Source organism: Mobula hypostoma, chromosome 15, assembly GCF_963921235.1.
Source record: "Mobula hypostoma chromosome 15, sMobHyp1.1, whole genome shotgun sequence".
In the NCBI taxonomy this organism is placed as follows: Eukaryota; Metazoa; Chordata; class Chondrichthyes; order Myliobatiformes; family Myliobatidae; genus Mobula; species Mobula hypostoma.
The window spans coordinates 26045324-26066796 of NC_086111.1; positions in this window are offsets into that span (position 1 = coordinate 26045324).

Genomic DNA, 21473 nt, shown 5'->3' on the forward strand with positions numbered 1-21473 from the left:
TAACTTATTCTGTCATCTTTACTAGATTATGAAATATTCACTGCTGTTAACTTTTCTGACCTATTTAAATTTGAAATAGTACATGCCAATCTCAAATAAAATGTTAACACAAAGAAAATGCAGATCCACAGTATAAATAAAACTGTGTCATTAACAATAATATAATTTCAATAGTGGAAAATAAATTACTTTTATTATGCAGATTTGAAATCTCTAATGAGCTTCCATAAGGAAATTGTTTATATGAGTGAGATTTCGCCATCTTGTCATGTTGTTCCATATATGATGTTTACAGATTTAGAAACAGCTTGAAGTAAAATCCTTAATGCCAATGGTTATAATGTGATTAATTAAAGTGAAATTAGTTAGGTGAAATGTTAATTTAACAATCTTTAGTCAGTAATTATGCTAATTGCATTGAAAAGGTCACTGCATCCAGCTGGCGTACACAATTTCTTAGCTTTTTACATTTTACTTCAACATTAGTTTCTTTCCCCATATCTCCTGTGTGTTTAGTTGCAGCAGAGTTCAAAGCAGCAAAGTACAAGGAAAGTTTTCATAATGTTGGAAACCAAAAATAAGCTATAGATCCTGGAAACCTGAAGCAACAATAGCAACAATGATAATGGGAAACATAAAAAAAAGTAAAGACTGCATTTTCCAATAGTCTCATTGTGCTGTGACCCAAAACAAAAAAGTGCGTGGCACTGCTGTGAGCAGGAGATGCATTGAAAACTGAAGCACTGATTCTGTTTCTCTTTCCACCGTCTGCATAGTGGTGCATGCTGTCTCACAACACAAGTGACCTGAGTTCAAAGCTGGCTGCTATATACACTCTATGTGGTGTTTGCATGTTCAAAACTCAGTTCTCCAGTTTCTTCCCACATCCCAGAAAAACTCATGGGTCAGTGGGTTCATTGCCCACTATAAAGTTATCCCTAGTGTGCAGATGAATAGTAGGACTTGGGTCAAGGGGGTCAGAGACATAATATTACATTTAAGGAGTTCATTTGGAAAGAGTACCAAGCCAGACAAGTCCATGCTGATGTCCAGCTCACATATCTTGAGGGCAAATTCATTGTATAAGAATCCAGAATTTCAGGGGCTACTACAGTATATACAAGTCATGCCAATGTAGAAGCCCAGTGATCCAATGATACTACTTCAGTAGCCTTCTTATTCAGTGGATTATTTCATTCCCTCTATGAGAAATCCTCCCCACCACTGGCTGGTCAAATCTGATCATGAATTTATCTTATACTTCATGAGATTTACATGTGACCGGTCATTATGCCTGAAAACTGGCAGAATGAGCAGCCAGAGTGTCAAGTCTGCCCTTGTTTAGGTAGTCACATGCCACGGCTCCAGTGACACTTCCTGATGGACAACATTGCAAGGTGTGATTTCTGATTCTGTGCTAACTGACGACAGTATGCCGTCTCCGGGGAAAGTTATCTCTTGAATGTTTCAGCTTTGGGCTGACTGTAGATATATCATTTCTGTAACTCGAATTCTGACTCTCTCCAAATTCCCATCTGTACATTTTGAGTGGACAATATCCCCATTTATTAGCAGATGCTGAAACTCTGAAATAAAAGCAGAAAATGATGGAATATAGAAAAAGTTAATATTTCAGATCTTCAACATTTTGTCAGAACTGCTACTGACCCAAAACATTAATGACTTCTCCATCCACAGATGCTGCTTGACCTGATGTGCTTTTTCAGCATTTTCAATCTTTAATTCACTATTTGTTTTGCAAGCTGATGGATGATAAAGTTACCCCTTGGAAGCTAGGTGGTGCGATTTATCACCTTTTCAATAATGAATGCCCACTGTTAAGTTCAATATTTAATAGACCCACAAGATGACAGCTGAGCATATTCATTAATCGAGAAACCATGTTCTACTTATTAATACAGAGTATGAGTAGACTGTTAACAAGAATCTATTCAACTACTCCAATTGAGGAGCAAAAAAATTATAGTTTGGACATCTGAAATAAAGCGCGGAGAATACTCAGCAAGTCCAGCAGCAGCTGGAGAGAAAAAAACAGTGTTGCACATCAGTTACTTTGTGATTTGTCCCAACACGAGCGATTACAGAAGTATGAAAATGCATGTTCAGGCCTGGTGGGTTTGTATGTGTTCATTCCACTCCAGAAATGTTATACAGTACTCTGCAAAAGTCTTAGGCATATTTATCTAGATAGGATGCCTAAGACTTTTGTATAGCACTGTAGTAATTTTGTGTATTACACCGTACAACGATGCAAAAGAAAAACAAATTTCATGACATATGCGAGTGATGATAAACCTGATTATGATATGGGTCTCTATTACAGACTGAGAGTGGGAAGAGGGCAGCAAGAGGGGAATCATGGTTGGGAAAAGCAGATGGGAGAGGTGTGGGAGCAGGAAGCACCAGAGAGACATTCTGTAATGATCAATAAACCAATTGTTTGGAATCAAAGGACTTTGTCTGGTGCCTCACGGCTGGGTGTATCTGCATCCACCTCTATCACTCTTTCTATGCCACCTGTCCCACACCCCTCCTACGGTGCTCCACTCTTCCAACATCTTTTGCTCCTGCCAGATTTACAAATTCACTCTCTGTTCCACATTGATAAATAATATACTGTGAAAAAGTCTTAGGCACCCTAGCTACATATATATAGCTAGTATATATATTTATATAGTGTTGGTGCGTGGCCAAGTGGTTAAGGCATTTGTCTAGTGATTTGAAGGTCGCTAGTTCAAATCTTGGCTGAGGCAGCGTGTTGTGTCCTTGAGCAAGGCACTTAACCACACATTGTTCTGCGACGACACCGGTACCAAGCTGTATGGGTCCTAATGCCCTTCCCTTGGACAACATCAGTGGCATGGAGAGGGGAGACTTGCAGCATAGGCAACTGCCGATCTTCCATACAATCTTGCCCAGGCCTGCACCCTGGAAAACCTTCCAAGGCGCAAATCCATGGTCTCACAAGACTAACGGATGCCTATAATATTTATATATTTTATATATATATGTACACACACACACACACACACACACACACACATACACACACGTGTGTGTGTATATATATATACACACACACATACATACATACACAGGTATACAGTATATATATATATATATATTTTAGTTGATTATCTTCAAGTTTAAACTTAAACACATGAGATTCTGCAGATACTGGCAATACAGAGTAACACACACAAAATACTGAAGGAACACAGCAGGTCAGGCAACATCTATGGAAAGGAACAAAAAGTCGATACTTCAGGTCGAGATCCTTCTTCAGGACTGACACAACCAAGAGGAGAATATACAGACTCTTTACAGACAGTGGTGGGAATCAAACACTGATCAGTGATCAGTGGGGCTGTAATGGTGTTATGCTAAGCTCTATGCTATTGTGTTACCCTGAAATAAAATTCTTACCTCAAGGGAATACACACAGGGAACTAAATAAAGTGAGTGCTGAAAGCTCTCAGCAGGTCACACAGTATATTACAGAGTCAAGCATGGATACATCACAGACATAGTCCCTTCAATGCACCCAGTCCAAAATGAATTTTAAGGATCAATTCACATTTTTGTTCCATCTTAGTCCTGAGTGTCTCAGGAAAGAATGAGCCTGTAGGGGTTGTCTGGCCTCTCAGGAATGAACTTCTCTTTCGAAGAATTGGCAGCCACCTTCTGAATGATTCCAAAGATAAACAATGTTCATCTCACCGCCCTCAGCCCTCCGAGGGACTCAGCCTTATCGGTCTCTCACAGGGATGATTCAAGCCATCACAATCACATCTGGCAGATTTAAATGTCAGATGGCTCAGGGGCTGAACAGTTCTGAATGGTAATGTGAGCATCTCAGTCACCCAGCTTTTCAGGTTGGTTCAGATCTTTGCTGAGGAACTTCTGCCAAATGAACATGGTTAAGCATCTGTCATGGTTTTCCTTTAATGTTTCAGAGTAATGTTGATTTTACTGCTCATTAAATTAAGCTGATGGTAATTTGAAGATACTCCTTCATATTCTCAATAGTTTTCATTTATGTGTGAAGGTTGTTCAATTAGTCCCAGTCTTCCATATTTAAATGTCATAAATCAGGACTTCGACTGCTTCTCTGTTACATCCAGGAATTATGTAACAACAGAGAGGCTACTCATCCTATCAGTCATGCCTTAGCAGAGACACAAGAGACTGCAATCTAGAGGTGAGGGGAAGCTATGGGGAAAGAGCTGGCAAGACGAGTTGCATGCAGGTGAATAGGAGGTTGATTGACAGAAGGAGGCATGGAAATAGTGACAGAAGGCTGGGAGGTGATAGCTGGAAGCAACAAAGATCTACAAATGATAGAATCTGATAGGAGAGGAAGGTGGAACACTGGTCCAAATAAGGGAGGTGGTGAAAGCAGATGGGAAGGGTTGACCCAGTAAGAGGACTGAGCTTGGGTTGGGCGTCAGGGGTCAATCTGAAACATACAAGCTGAAACCCAGCAGGTTCTACTTCTCACTCCCTTTAAACTTGCCTGATTCATCGGGATGTTTATTATGTGTAATAGGTAGGAAAAAAAGAGCAATAATAGCTTGTTGGGGTATAAACAGAAGCAATTTCTAATATTCCATAAAATCTATCTGTCTAGCCTCACCAAAACCTGAGGCAACCGGATTGTGGAAGCTTTGCTATAGTTTGCTTAAAGTTCAAAGTTCAAAGAAAAATTATTTACAAAGTACATATATGTCACCATTTACAAACCAGAGATTCATTTTCTTGTGGGCGTTCGCAGTAGAACAAAGAAATACAATAGAATCAGTGAAAAACTACACATAAACAAAGGCCGACAAGCAATCAATGTGCAAACGATGTGTTTAAGCATCTGAAGAATATGACAGGAGAGCGGTGAAAAGATGATCATATCCCACCAGATCATCTTTCTTCTAATTTCACATGGGACCGATTTGGGAAAGGACCATATCAGGTAGGATGGCAACATGTTCAATCACAACGGTTATATGGGGTCAATCAAAGACGTTATTGTCCTTTTTAAACAATTTTATGGTCGCGAGACCCTGCTGGACATTGAGAGCTTAAAGTACCACAGGCCTACCCCATCAGCGAATTGCTCATCGGCGAAGACTGAAGGAGCTGAACTTGGCATGGATCCTGTTGCCGCCTGCATCAGAGAGGCTGCAGAGAAGTCAATGCGTGAAGGCGGTGTGCAGGCAAACAGCGAAAGATTGTCTTAGTCGCTTTTCTTGTGATCGTAAGATCCTTTTGAACATTGTTAATATGGAATGCTGCAAGTCCGATTCACTAATTATTGGCGGTTGACGGAGAAGCTGCATTGCCTCAGTCATAGCAAGGACCAGGCCTCAAGCCAGGGTGTCGCCTGTTTTCAGCCACCCAGGAGAGAGGCGTTGGAGTGGATGTGCTCCACTGGAGGCAGTGTGGCACGGCGTCCATGCTGGAGTCAGTGCTGCCCCCAGCTTCACTCTGCAGAAGACAAGCTGTACTGTGGTCGACTGTAGGTTTCTGCAACATTCACGGACTCAGGGTCTTGGACTATATATATTTTTTTGTGACGGTATTCTACTGATACCTTTATGCACTCGCTATCTTGTGTGTGCTACATGTGCCTTGTGCTGCGTGTGACTGTTGGTACTGTGTTTTGCACCTTGGCTTCAGAGCAGCGCTGTTTCATTTGGCTGTATTCATGCGTATTTATGTGTGGTTGTATAACAATTAAACTTGAACTTGAGGTGGCCTGGTACAAATTCTTGAAGGACCCAAGGTGCTTCACCTTAAGTACCGTGACCTACCACCATGCCCAGTGCCAGAATATATAACCTCAGTCTGTTTAGCAGTTCATACAGGAAAAGTGAGATTAGTAGAGATGGGCATGATGTCAGCATTGATGTGATGGGTCGAATGGTCTGTTTCAGTGCTGTGCATCTCTATGACTATCTGTTCACACGTTAAGTATTGCATACTATAGATGAACTGTTGGCATCAGTTCTCAGGTTTCCCGGCCTGGGGAATATTCTGTCACCAAGCATTGATGTGAACTGCAAAGGAGTTTCTGCCTTTCCCTGCCAATAATAATCTGGTCATTAGCCAATATTTCAGCTGTGTCCCATGTTTCCATTTCACCCATCTACCTGCCCTCAGTGAGTGTGGGGCGGAGTCATCTATCCCAGGCTGGGAACTGTTGATCTAAATATTAAATCACTGTAGTCTTTGCTCTGAAGTGGCTTTTATCTCTGGGTAAAGTATTCCACTAACGGGATGAACACATAGCAAAAGTGCTTTCACACTGAGCTGGATTCAACAATGACACTGAACTCCCGAACACATTGCCATACTCCATTAATATGAGTTGGAGAGCTGCAGCTACGAAAACTACACTCAGTGGCCACTTTATTAGGTATGTCCTGCACCTGATGCACTGACCATTGAGTTCATGATTTTAGGCTTCTGGTGCTCTAGCTCATCTACTTCAAACTTCAGTGTCTTGTCTGTCCAGAGATGCTCTTCTGCACACCCTTGCTGTAACACGTGGTTTTCTGAGTTCCTGTTGCCTCCCTCTCAGTTTGAACTAGTCTGGCCATTCTCTCCTGAACACTCTCACTAAAAATGGGTTTTGGCCCATCGACCAGCTGGATGATTTTCTTTTTGTTTGTTTTTTTTTTAACTTCATTCTCTGTAAACTTTAGAGAGTGATGTGTGAGAAAATCCCAGGGCACCATCAGATTCTGAGATACTCAAACCACACTGTCTGGCACCAACAATTATTCCGCAGTCAAAGTCACATTAGATCAGTTTCTATTTTGGGAATACATCCTCTCCAAGATGAATTGCATTTCAGGCCAGGAAAGGCACTGTCAGCTGAAGAAGTCCCGAATAACAAGCAGACCAAATATCAGCTTTCTGGTTGATATTCCTCAGAACTACTTGTGTATTATCCACTGCATGGGAACAATATTCATTGTGTACGTTCCCCAGCAGCAAAAGGTTGAACACAAGCGATTCTGCTGATGCTAGAAATCCAGAGTAACACATAAAAAATGCTGGAGGAACTTGGCAGGTCTGGCAGCATCTATAGAAAGGAATAAAATGTCGACATTTTGGGCTGAGACATTTCCCAATTCTGATGTTTGGTCTGAACCTCTTGACCACATCTGCATGCTTTTATGCACTGAGTTGATACCACAAGATTAGCTGAGTTGCTACTGCATGATTATTTGCATTAATAAGCAGGTGTATAGGTGTAGCTAACAAAGTGCTACTGAGTGTAACTTGGCACAGAACAGTCTGAAGCTTACTTGTCTTCACCACTGTGACTATCTCACCAGTCTGTAATTCTGCTGGCTGGAGGCATCCTGTCCAGCTTATTGGGCTTTCTGCTCTGTCAGCTCCGTATGCGAATTGGTATGACTGTGCAGAATAATTCAAACATCGAAGCCCTGGAGGCAGTGCGGAGAAAAGTGACAGATGCAGAATGAATGCAGTAGCATCATCCAACCTCGTTCCTCCCCCAGACTTTGTCGCTTTCCTTCCAGCTAACTTAAGGATGAAGGAATGCCTCAAAAGAAACACGGAAGACTGCTGATAGGATGAACACTGTCCAGTGTGTTTCTAAGTGTCCAGAGAAGAGGGAATTAATCTTTGATTTACAAAGGAGGGATATTATGGGGTTATTCTGAATCTGAATTGATTAATTCAAGAGTGGCTACGTTTAAATGTTTGACTCATTTCAGAAGGACCTAGATCCTGCATTAGGATAATATAGGTTGTTATTTGGAAAGATAAGGTTATAATAATTTTGAGTATGAGTTCGGGTGTCATCTTTATCCAAGCTATCCATCCAGTTGATGGGCAATGTCGAAACTCAAAAGCCCAGTTGTCTATCTCAGTTATGTAGACCAGAAGCACAGAAGTTCATTGTTAGTCTGAGTCTAATTATCTGTACATGACAATGGTGACTGAGTTTGACAGCCTTTCATTGGATCTGCACATTGGGTGTTTGACAGACTTCTTTTTTAATGGGTTTTATTGGGTTTCTTTATTTTGTGACTGCCTGTAAGGAGACGGGTCTTAAAGTTGTATATACTGTAGTGTATATACTTCGAAAATAAATGTACTTTGAACTTCGGAGTATTCTATTTTTCTGTGTAGGATAACATGAATAAAGACTCTAAGTAGGTTCTGAGGTAAGAAAAGCTTACAATACTGAATTTAGCAAGTGCTTTTGGGGTAACACACATAAAATGTTGGAAGAACTCAGCAGGTCAAGCTGCATCTATGGAAGGGAATAAAGAGCTGGTGTTACATGCCGAGACCCTTCAACAGGATTGAAGTGGGACTGAAGTGAGGGGAGATGAAATGAGAAGCAGAGGGGGTGATAGGTGGAAAAGGTAAAGGGCCAAAATAGAAGGTGTCGGACAGGAGAGGAGTGTGGGCCATGGTAGAAGGGGAAGGAGGAGGGGCACCAGAGGGAGGTGAGAGGAAGATTAGGAGAAGAGAAGGGGTAAGATGGGAGCCAGAAGAGGGAATAGAATAAAAAAGATAAGAGGGAGGGGGAGGAATACCAGAAGTTAGAGAAATCGGTGTTCATGCCGTCAGGTTTGAGGCAACCCAGACGGAATATGAGGTGTTGCTCCTCCAACCTAAGAGTGACTCCGCCTCCTCTTTCTTCTCTAGTCCACTTTCCATTCCTATCAGATTCCTTTCTCCCAGCTTGTCACTTCATACTCCTCCCCTACCCACCTACCTTCCCCACAGACTGGTTTCACCCGTCACTTTCCAGCTTGCTCTTCTTCCCCTCCCTCCACCTTCATATTCTGATGAATGGTTTTGGCCTGAAACATTGACTCTATTCATTTCCAGAGATGCTGCTTGACCTACTGAGATCCTCCAGCATTTTGTGTGTGTTCCTCTGGATTTCCAGCATCTGCAGAACCTCTTGTGTATCACAGTGCTTTTTGGGGCATTAGTTAAGTATTTGGAGATGCTGATCAGGAAAACTTCCAGTTTAACACTTCGAGATTGTTTCGGAGTGATTGTCCCAGAATGGTACCTGTGGGCTGCTTTCCTACATATTTGTGAATTGTACTGACTGTCAGATTGAGAAATGAGTCAGCATCATAACAGGTCAGAAGCTGATGGCTGAAGACTTGTCCAATGAAAGAGTGGGAAAAGTTTTGTAATGCAGGAGAGGATTACGGAGGATCAGCTGGGTATATTGCAGAACCAAGTCTTCAGATGAAGGCTGATTCTCTGTACTGTGGATATGCTGACTAATTCTCTTTATAGGTTTTTGGAGTATAGTCCCATTTAGGTCCAGTGACCGAGGCTGGATCCTCTCCTGTTGTCAAAGCAATCTTCACCTCACACCAAGCAGCAAGCTGCTACAATAGAATTACAAAGAACTTCCACTGTGTTACCACAACCATTAACAGACAAAAAGGTATCGTATTGATGGTTCAGTAAACTGCCATTAACATAACTTTTATCTCTCGCACATTCAATCCGGTGACATTTCTGTTCATTTAATAACTGATGCTAATGAGAATTTGGGAAATGAAGAGGATTCATGAGAGGATGGTGGAGAGATAGATCCAATAGTCATCAGTGTACATGTGTTTTCACATTGTATTCCTTGCAAGCATGTTGATGAGAAATACAAATGAGTCAAAGAAGGTTCCTTGAAGACAGTCAGAGGTAATGGTATGGGCACAGCTGAGAATCCATGGCAGGCAAGTCCTTGTCTACAATAGGATAACAAAAACCAAAACCCAATGAGTGCATTCCCAATCAACAGAACAGTGGTGGATTGGCTAAGGATGAGGAAGATAGTTTAGTTTTGTTTTACGATTTCATAGAAAGTATTTGGTCAAGTCACACATTTTATTTTCTGGATACAAAGTCTGACTTATGCTGGTGTTGCTGTATTGGACTTGAACTCTGCGGTAATGCCATTTATTAAACCCACTCAAGAGATCTGCACAATTTCAAGTGATTGACAGTTGCTTGCCACTGAGTTAAGAATTATTATGAAGTTCCTTCCAGGCAACTTTACAGATAGGTAAAATCCATAGGGAATGTCAAAAGGTTCAGACTTACTTCAGGTAATTTCACAATATCCACTACCTGTATCTCTGTGATAAACACAAAGGAAATAGAATTTGTATAACTTGTACAATTTTTAATTGTCTTTCTTTATGGATTTTGTTCATAACTCCCTGGTCATTCAATGACAGCAGCAGGCTATGTATGCTGAAGTACTGAGTGGGATGTATTACAGTGTAATAACTGGACGTTCAGGGTATGAATAAGCCGGACACCATGCTGAATCAAAGCTTGTGGCCCAAGGACAGATGGCTACAGATCTCAGAGTAACTGATCTGCAACTATATCTTTTCATTTATGAATAATTATTATAGATTGGTGTGTTAGTGTGTGTTAGTGTTCTGTGATATGACTTGACCCAAATGAAGTATAACTTTTACCTTTGCTTTCTTCTACAGTGGCATACTTCATAACAAATTAACCTGTGTACTAAATATTATGGATCCTGAAAACAAATGTTGCAATCACAAAGCATATCAAATGTGGAATTGTTTTAGTTTCTAAGGCTGAACTGTGAGTTCACCAATGATATTTCTGCTTAGTTCTGCTCCCGCATTTGAGGACAACTGGTGATAGCAATTGCCTTGCAGGAATGCAACCTCTTCACCTCGTCAGACACTACTTCCTTTCGGTCTGAGCCAATCCAAAAAAGCCAAGAAGCACCGATTGCAAATGGTATCCGAGCAACAGCCAGTAGAAATCAATCAGCAATTAATCTGCTGTTGAGTGATGATCCTTTTAAATAGCACTGGTGGAGAATCTGTCCAACTGTTGAATTTCTGTTCATTTGTTTGATTTTAAAGCATGATGTTAGTTGGAGAGCTAGGCCAAGATCAGGCAGTGTTGATGCCACAACAGAGAAACCAATTGAAGTATGCAAAGATCTGCTGTTTTGCAGACATCCTGCTGCTGTCTGCCCTGCATTAACACCATGCACTTGCCCAAGCTACCCCAGCACACTAATTCTTCCTACGCTGCACTTCAATGGCACAGTGGCTGCAGTGTGCCATCCTTCTAAACCTACACCACTGCTGCCAAGAATAAAGATAGTAGAAGAATGGGGACATTATGAGTTACAGGATTTGGAAATGTTTCATCATTCCTTCTTTATCACTGACTCTGAGTCTTAGAATTTCCTACCCAGCAACATCTTGTCAACATGTTCACCAAAAGGACTGCAATAGTTCATGCCAAGACTGATTGTCACCTATTTCTCAAGGAAAATCAGGCAATAAGGACTACCCTTACTGATACCCAGAGCTTGAGATGTGAATAAATTTTTAAAAAACTGTGTCAGCTATTATAATCCCCACCACAAATGCGTTTGTGTCGATTATTTATCATGTGGAGCCAATTCCATATTTGCAGTGGCTGAACAGATTTCCGTCCAAAATACGGGGAGAAATGAACAATGGTGAAATGTGTCCTTTGTTAAGGAAGCAAAGCCTGCACGATAAATACTGTGAAACCAAGTGGTGATATAAAACAAGGTTTTGTTAGTTTATAGTCGTTGAATTATTTCCAAGTGGAAGGTGGTTGATCAGATCACAAAGCCTTGCAGATCATCCTTTCATCATCTGCATGGAGTCAGAAGAGGTAGAGGAGGTACTTAATGAATACCTTGCTTCAGTAGTCACCAGTGAGCGAGACCTTAATGAATGGGCCATTGTGCTGGAATGTGTCGAGGTTAAGAAGGACAATATATTCGAACTTTTGCAAAACATTCGAACATAAGTCAGCAGAGCTGGGGGGGATAAACCACAGTTGACCTCAGGAAGTGAAGAAAGAGATTGCTACACCTTTGGTGATGATTTTGTCCTCATCATTGGCCCTAGGAGAAGCACCAGAAGATTGGAGGAATGCTAGCCGAAGTAATGTTCTAATTGTTGGCAATTTTCCTCCTTTTGCTCAATGACAACAGTCATACTGTTCAATCATCGTTAATAAGTGAATTGAAGAGGTCCGGCCTTGCCAAGCTTGTGAAGAGTCTGGAGTCAGCAGTATTCTCATATGGCAGATAGAATTGCTGATTTAGTGTGAAGTAAAGCTGAAATATAAAACCCACTGAATATTGATGTAATCTAATTTCATTGTAAAACTAGAATGAAGTTACTGGAGAGTTTATTTTTTTACTGGCCACTTCGAACTTGCAAATCCACAGACAACACACGTTTTGGGAAATGATGAGATTGGCCTGTTAAAGTGCTTTTCTTCCACCCAGAAGAGTGCATCATTAGTCTGACAGTTCAATGTATGAAAGCCAGGTAGGTTCAAAGTGCCGGGAAGTGTTATAAATTGGATAATATTTCCAGTTAAATTCATAATGCTGTTCAGATGGGAGTTAAGGATTCACATCACTCCTAGGATCATAAAATAAAATCAGAAAATTTTGGAAATGTTCAGTAGGCCTGGCCATATTTTATGAAGAGAGGAATAGATTTAACACTTCTGCCCATCACCAGAAGGGTCATCACTGGCCAGAAACATTAGCTTTACTTCCCTCTCATTACACGATTGTCATTTTTATATATTTAATGGATTTTTTTATGTGGTTGTCAGCCTTGGGTTGGCATAATGCTGGCTTACCAGCAGATAACTAACTGGTGAAGACTGGAAGAGAGCAAAATAAAGATTCAAGATTCAAAGTACATTTATTATCATAGTATGAATGCAATGCATCTTCCCCACAGAGTCATGAAGCAAAGAGCCATGGAAACAACCCATTCAAAGAAAAGCATCAAACATCAAGCCCCCCTCCCTCCCACATGCAAATAATAAAATCTCACAAAGGGCAACAAAAAAAAAGAGCAAAAGCACAGAATATAAAACACAAAATCAAAAGCTCAGCTCATGTCACCACAGTTCAGATATGACCCAAGTGGAGAGTGAGAGACACTGAATCAGGTCGATAGTTCACAGGCTTTAATAAAAAAAAGGAAAATAAAACAATAAATGCCAGGCCAAACCGGGCTGTTAACTAAAACTCTCAAAAGGAAGAACGAAGCCTACAATGCGGCAGAAAAGAACATCTAAACATTAAATGGATACCGCTAGTCTTGAGCGTCAGTTGATTGTGAAAGTCCAATATCTCAGGGAAGGCTGAATGCAAAACAGCAACGAAGCTTTGCTATGCTCTGTCCAAGTCTCGACAAGCACTACGACGACAAGAATGGAGTTAAATACTATCATGATTGAATAATAATTACCTGACACATGCAAATTCACAAGCGCAATTGTTGTATCGACTGTGCTGCTGAATCCATGGTTATGACAGGGCTCCCCTCTCTAAGCACAGCCCCTGAGGTACCACAGACCTGTGTCCACTGGAAGTCCCAGATCAGCAACTTGTCTAAGATGTCCTTCAGTGAGATCCAGGTATTTTCTTCTGGGCCATACCCTTCCCAGTTCATAAGGTACTGGGCCTTACCATGTACCCGGCAAGATGCCAGGAGGCACCGCACAGTATAGACAAGGGAACCGTCTTCAGGTGAAGATGAGCAGGAGTGACTGGGGCCAGGGAAGAGGTAGTAACCAGCTTGTGCTGGGTGGATTTTTTGTGATGCTGTCTAGAGACAATCTATAGGACACCTTGTTGACAGCCTTTTCCACTACAAATGGTTCCACGTAGTGCGGTGCCAATTTCCGGTTCTTAACTTTCAGGGAAAGATCCCTTGATGCCAACCAGACCTCCTCTCCTGGCCTGAACGGCCTTACCTGTCGACGGAGTCAATCAGCCTGCCGGGAATGCAGTTTCTGGGCACACAGCAGAGAAGCCCTGGCTCGTCTCCGGGTGAGCTCATAGCCTTGGATCAGCTATTCAGCAACAGGAACTTCTACGTCGATCTCTTGATCAGGGAAGAGTGGGGGCTGGAATCTCTTCTGGCATTCAAAGGGAGACATACCAGTGCAGGACGACTGGAGGTTATTGTTGGCGATCTTTGCCAAAACCAATTGGGAGCTCTGGCACGTAGGGTTGGAAGAGGCACTAGAGCGCAGGGTTGTCTCCAACTCCTGGTTCACTCTCAGTCTGGCCATTAGATTGTGGGTAGAAGCCAGACAAAAGGCTGGCCATGGCTGCTACAAGAGAGCAGAAAGCCTTCCAAAAGCGGGAAGTGAACTACGGTCCACGATCAGACACTATGTCTTGAGGAAAGCCTGGAGCCTGAACACATGTTGAACCCTGAGTGTGGCAGTCTCACGAGCCGATGGCAGCTTGGGGAGGGCAATAAAGTGGGCAGCCTTGGAAAATCGAGCTACAACGACCAAATTGGTGGTGTTTCCATTAGACAGGGGCAGACCAGTGATGAAATCTACTGAGAGGTGGGACCAGGGGTAGTGGGGCACAGGCAGTGGACATAACAGACCCACAAGATGCTGGCGTGATGTCCTGTTCCAAGTGCAGGTGGGACAGGCAGGTACAAAGTCATGGACATCCTGGGACATAGAGGGCCACCAAAATAGTCCCTTATAAACTCCTGAGTCCATTGAATTCCCGGATGTCAGCCAGATGGGGGGAGTAACCCCATTCCAACACTTTGGAATGCACCACAGCAGGGACAGACAGCCGGTTGGGAGGTCCCCCATCCAGGCCTGGATCTGATCGTTGGGCAGCCCTCACCTCTGTCTCTGTTCCCCCAGGTCACCAGAGCAGCGATACATGAGTGAGGAAGAATGGGCTCTGGATCGGCATTGTCCTCAGATCCGTCAAACTGCTGGGAGAGAGCATCGGCCTTTGCATTCTCGCTGCCGGGACAATAAGTGAGGACGAAATTGAACCCTGTGAAGAAGAGAGCCCAATGGGCTTGATGAGAGTTGAGTCTCTTAGCATCCTGAATATAGGTGATGTTCTTGTGCTCTGTCCAGACCAAAAATGGATGCTCTGCCCCATCCAGCCAGTGTCGCCATTCCTCCAGGGCCTCCTTGACAGCCAGAAGCTCCTGGTTCCCAACGTCGTAATTCCTCTCGGCCAGAGTCAAGTGATGGGAAAGAAAGGCACAAGGGTGCAACCGGCTATCCGCAGACGAGCGCTGAGAGAGGACAGCCCCAATGCCTACATCAGATGCATCCACCTTGGCAATGAATGGCTGAGATGTGTGCAGCAGTGGGGCAGTGGTGAAACGTTACTTTAGATTGGAAAATGCTTGGTTGGCAACGTCCATCCAGTGGAATCCTGCCAAGGTCTTCTTGGTAAATGCATTAATTGGAGCCACAATAGAGCCGAAATTCCGGATGAAGCGGCGATAAAAGTTTGCAGACCCCATGAAGCACCGTAACTGCAACTGTAGACGGTTTGGGCCACACTGCAACAGACTGAACTTTAGTAGGGTCCATATGAACACTAGATGGGGTAAGTATATAGCCCAAAAATGACACCTGGTCTTTATAGAAATCACATTTCTCAGGCTTGGCGTACAGGTTATTTTCAAGAAGGCATCTGAGTACTCTCCGGACATGCTGGATATGCTCCTGATGAGAGCGGGAATAGATAAGGATGTCATCTAATTACACAAACTGGTTCAACATGTCCCTGAGCACATGATAGCCAAGGCCTGGAATACAGTGGAGGCATTGGCCAGATAAAAGGCATCACCAGATATTCATAGTGGCCATTGGAGGTGCTGAAAGCCGTTTTCCACTCATCCCCTTCTCTTATGCGAATCAGATTGTAAGCATTGCGCAGATCAATTTTGGAAAACATTGTTGCTCCCTGGAGATGTTCAAATGCAGACGCCAGCAAGGGAAGAGGGTAACGGTTCTTCACAGTGATGCTGTTCAGGGACCGATAATCCATGTGGGGACCGAGCCTGCCATCCTTCTTGGTCACGAAAAATAAGCCAGCTCCTGCCAGTGAGGTTGACGGACGGATAAACCCCATGCTCAATGCCTCCTTAATGTATTCCTCCATGGCCACTGTTTCAGGACAAGAGAGGGAAAAGAGGCAGCCCCAGGGATGACAAGTGCCAGGTAGGAGGTCTATGGCACAGTTGTATGGCCGGTGTGGGGCAGGGTGGTGGCCCTTCTTTTACTGAAAACATCAAGGAGATCTGCATATTCAGCTGGAATCCCAGACAGGTCCACATCCTTAACTGACACAGGAGGGGATTCATGGAATGGGGCTTGAGCTGGACCCAGACAGGTAGACAGGCATGCTGGTCTCCACACTTGGAGTACCTTCAGAGACCAATCGATCCATGGGTTATGTCAGGATAACCAGGGGAGCCCAAGTACCAGTGGAAAGTCAGGTGAATTAACCAGACTAAAAGATATTTCTTCATGATGGTTGCCTTCAAGCACCAGTTGGAGGGGTTGGGTGGTAAGGTCGATCTGGCCGGTTCCCAGAGGTCAACCGTTCAGCGCCTTGACATTGATCTATTCTCTTAATTCCTGAGTTGGAACTCCCCATCTTTGATCAAGAGAGATGTCCATAAGATTCCCAGCTGCACCAGAGTCAATAAACGCCTTAAGTTCATGGGTCTGAGACCTTCACGACAAGGAAGCTGCGAGCTTTACAGAATTAGGGGAAGCTGACTGAAGAGAGAACTGACCCGTCAGGATTCCCCTCCCTGCTGACGGGTATTCTCTTTTACCGGATGCTTGGAACATGCACCCCGGAGGTGTCTTAGATCATCACAGTAAAGGCAGGAACCTGTTCTCCGGCGTCGTTCTCGTTCCAGCTAAGACAGGCGCATGTGCCCCACTTGCATACGCTCCTCCATGGTCTGGGTGCTGGGTGGTGAAGGAGGGAGAGGGAGTGAGGAAAGACAGTGATCAGGTGAGGGATGGGGAAGAGCGTAGGAAGTTTGAAACATTCTTTCCTTGTGCCACTCAGTTACCCAGTCATCAACTCGAATAACCAGATCAATCAGGTCGTCCAGACTATCCTGCTTGTTCCGGACAGTGATCTCATGCCGGACCCGTGCGTTCAGTCCACGCTGGAAGGCAGTGATGAGGGATCTCTCATTCCATCCTGTCTCTACTGCAAGTGTACGGAATTTGACTGCATAGGCTCTCACTGTTCCTCTGCCTTGGTGCAGATCCAAGAGTCAGTGGGCAGCTTCCTGACCCCGTACTGGAAGATCAAAAACCCTCCTTAACGCCACCACGAAATGCTGGAATGACTGAGGTGCGGAGTATCCTTGCTGCCGTAAAGCTTTGAACAGGCTGAGTGGAGGTCTGTCAAGAAGATTGAAAATGTACACCAATTTTTGCGTACCATCACCAAACCGACCAGGCTGGGCTTGGAATATCAGCTCGCATTGGGTAATAAAATTCCTGCAACCATCGGGATCACCAGAATATCTGCCTGGTGGTGGAATGTTCGGCTCCTGAATGGTCGTGAGTGTCGGATCTGGTCCGGGCATGGGAGCGGGAGCATTAGTAGCAGAGATTGTCGGGGCAGCAGAAAAGGAGGACCTGCGAGATGCTGGGAGTGAGACTGAGGCGGCCTGAAGCTGCGGAATTGAGCTGGCGAGAATATTAATGGTTGTCAGCTGATGCTGGCTGTTCACAGAAAGTTTGTGGACGGCAGCCATGAGTGCGGAAATCGCAGACATCTGAGTCCAATTGCCTGTAGTGAGCTGTTGATCAGTTGCGGCTCCGGACGATACCTGTTCCTCCAAGTGAGAGTGGGCTTGTCGGCACAAGGTTATCTGCCTCATGTTTGTAACTTCACTGAGAACAGATTCCATTGCCTGTAGCTTGTCTCCTACCTGACCAGTGAATCTCACGGCCAAGGTCAGCTGCTCTCTCTCTGCTGGGTCCATCTTCGTGGTCGAGACTTGCTGTTACCAGGGTCAGATATGGCCCAGGTGTGGAGTGAGAGACACTGAAGCAGGTCAATAGTTCACAGACTTTAATACAAATAGTGTTAAAGGGAAAATAAAACAATAAACGCCAGGCCAGACAGGACCATTAACTGAAAATCTCAAAAGGAAAAACAAAGTCTATACTGTGGTTGAAAAGAACATATAAACATTAAACGAATACCGCTAGTCTTCAGAGTCAGTTGATCTTGAAAGTCCAATATCTCAGGGAAGGCCGAATGCAAAACAGCAGTGAAGCTTTGCTGTGCTCTGTCAAAGTCTCGACAAGCACTACGACGACAAGAATGGAGTTAAATACTATCACAGTTAAATAATAATTACTGGACACATGCAAATTCACAAGCGCAATTGTCGTATCTACTGCGTTACTGAATCTGTGGTTGCGACAGTTCAGTGTTCATTATCTGCAGGCTATCCCGATTCAAAAATTGCCCAAAAGTAGTAACAAAAAAGAGCGCCCCTGAGTAGAACTAGAACACATCACAAAGCCTGAATTAGAGACCAAATGTATAATCCTCATCGATTAAACATTGCTCCAGCTCCAATCGCCGACAGCACCCAGGGAGAGATAGATCATTTGAACGCAAGGACCTTCCTTCACGATCAGTGAACGAGGGACCCCCGCACACAGACACCTTCTTCCAGCAGCAGTGAGTGAGAAGGTGGTAGAGGGCATTGAAAACTTGCTCTGTTTTCCACAACTTTTTCGATGATTTCAATCTTGCCCGGTGCTTTAATCAGTGAGATCAGCGAGAGATGGGGTCATCATGGGGATGGGGCCGGAGGACTGGCGTATTGCTCATGTTGTTCGATTGTTTAAAAAGGGTTCTAAGAGTAAACCTAGCAATTATCAGCCTGTGAGTTTGATGTCAGTGGTGGGTAAGTTGATGGAAAGTATTCTTAGAGATGGTATATATAATTATCTGGATAGACAGGGTCTGATTAGGAACAGTCAACATGGATTTGTGCGTGGAAGGTCATGTTTGACAAATCTTATTGAATTTTTTGAAGAGGTTACTAGGAATGTTGATGAGTGTAAAGCAGTGGATATTGTCTATGTGGACTTCAGTAAGGCCTTTGACAAGGTTCCACAGGGAAGGCTGGTTAGGAACGTTCAATCGTTAGGTATTAATATTGAAGTAGTAAAATGGATTCAACAGTGGCTGGATGGGAGATGCCAGAGAGTAGTGGTGGATAACTGTTTGTCAGATTGGAGGCTGATGACTAGTGGTGTGCCTCAGGGATCTGTACTGGGTCCAATGTTGTTTGTCATATACATTAACTATCTGGATGATGGGGTGGTAAATTGGATGAGTAAGTATGCAGATGATACTAAGATAAGTGGAGTTGTGGATAATGAAGTAGATTTTCAAAGTTTGCAGAGAGATTTAGGCCAGTTAGAAGAGTGGGCTGAAAGATGGCAGATGGAGTTTAATGCTGATAAATGTGAGGTGCTAATCAAAATAGGACATACATTGTAAATGGTAGGGCATTGAAGAATGTGGTAGAACAGAAGAATCTAGGAATAATGGTGCATTGTTCCTGAAGGTGGAATCTCATGTGGATTGGGTGGTGAAGAAAACTTTATAAATCAGAGCATTGAGTATAGGAGTTGGGATGTAATTTAAAATTGTACAAGACATTGGTAAGGCCAAATTTGGAGTATTGTGTACAGTTCTGGTCATCGAATTATAGGAAAGATGTCAACAAAATGGAGAGAGTACAGAGGAGGTTTACTAGAATGTTACCTGGGTTTCATCACCTAAGTTACAGAGAAAGGTTGAACAAGTTGGCTCTTTATTCTTTGGAGCGTAGAAGGTTGAAGGGGGATTTGATAGAGGTGTTTAAAATTATGAGGGGGATAGATAGAGTTGATGTGGATATGCTTTTTCCATTGAGAGTGGAGGAGATTCAAACAAGAGGACATGAGTTGAGAGTTGAAGGGCAGAAGTTTAGGGGTAACATGAGGGGGAACTTCTTTACTCAGAGAGTGGTAGCTGTGTGGAATGAGCTTCCAGCAGAAGTGGTTGAGGCAGGTTCGATATTGTCGTTTAAGGTTAAATTGGATAGCTATATGGACAGGCAAGGAATGGAGGATTATGGGCTAAGTGTAGGTCAGTGGGACTAGGTGAGAGTAAGCATACAGCATGGACTAGAAGGGCCGAGATGGCCTGTTTCCGTGCTGTAATTGTTATATGGTTATATCATGGCCTCGCGCCCCATCTCCTGCCTTCCTGGCCTCCATGTCGCACGCTTTAGTCGCAGCCTGGTGAAACACTCTTGGAGATAGCAACACACTGGATCACCCAACTGGCCTGAAATCACACCACTGGAATGTCGATTACAGCCTCTAACAGCAGCAGAACCATATCTGAAATAAGGTGCAAAAGAAGTGAAAGGACTTGCTTCATGAACCATCTTGAGGATGTCAGCTTCAGTGGTGTTCCTCTTAAAGTTGGCTGTACCCAGGTGAACAGTGCATTCTCTGTCTCTGCAAAATTGTAGCAAAAGTTAGGACGTCATTCATTCTCACTGGGCCTAATTCTCCATACGTCAGAACACAGGGAGAATGAGGATTTGAGAGCATCAGGACAAATCAACCCAGCAAGGTATTCTGAATGATCCCATTATGTCAGATCCATTATAACATACACAAAGAGTTCCAATATTAACATTTAAAGTAACTTCTAAAACATTTGAAAGTGTGAACACTGATTATGCCTTACACGAAAAGTCCTCTAGGCTGTATAGTTAGAATCCACAGTGTTAGCAGCTAAGGTCATTTTTATTCCTGTTTTGGACAACAACTCTCCCTTCTCTGTAATTTAACTCTGAGAGTGTTGTCCTTTCTGTAGAGTACCTCAACCCATACAGAAATCCGACTTGCGTATTTGCTGCATATGACTGTTTTAGTGAATAATGTTTGAGTAACCAAGGCTTATCCTTCCTGCTCCGGGCCCCCACGGGGTGTACGTAACATTCAAAATACTTGTAAAAATATTTTTTGAAATTAAAACCATTTTTCTCTTTTCTATGTACTGTTATTATCAGTTACTGTATGCTGTGGGACTTTGTACTTCATTAAAGTTTGCTAGAAAGAGAATTTAGGAAGAAGCATCATGTTAGCAACGATAGCAAAATGGATTTTGTATGTTTCCACACAAGCATCCCTGTGGCATTGTGATATTTATGCTTTCTTATAACATTAAATATGATAATAACTGTCTTGTCCTTTTCTTATTCTACTCAGAATTCCTCTAATCTCTTCTTTGTTTTGTCAGTAATTCCTCTCCTCTATCCTTGCTATCCGTAGTATGTGTCAGTATTTCCCCCATTTTCTCTGTAATTGTGACTATGATTGAGCAAAATGTTTTCATTTAGGAAGAGATGAGCGTCCAGTGATTAAGGAAGCTAAAATGAGTGCCCAAGGCTCTGAACTGAAGTACATACCTTGTCAGCATTTAATAAGTAACTTGGCTTTGGAAATAAGGAAGGATAAAGGACGGGGATAGA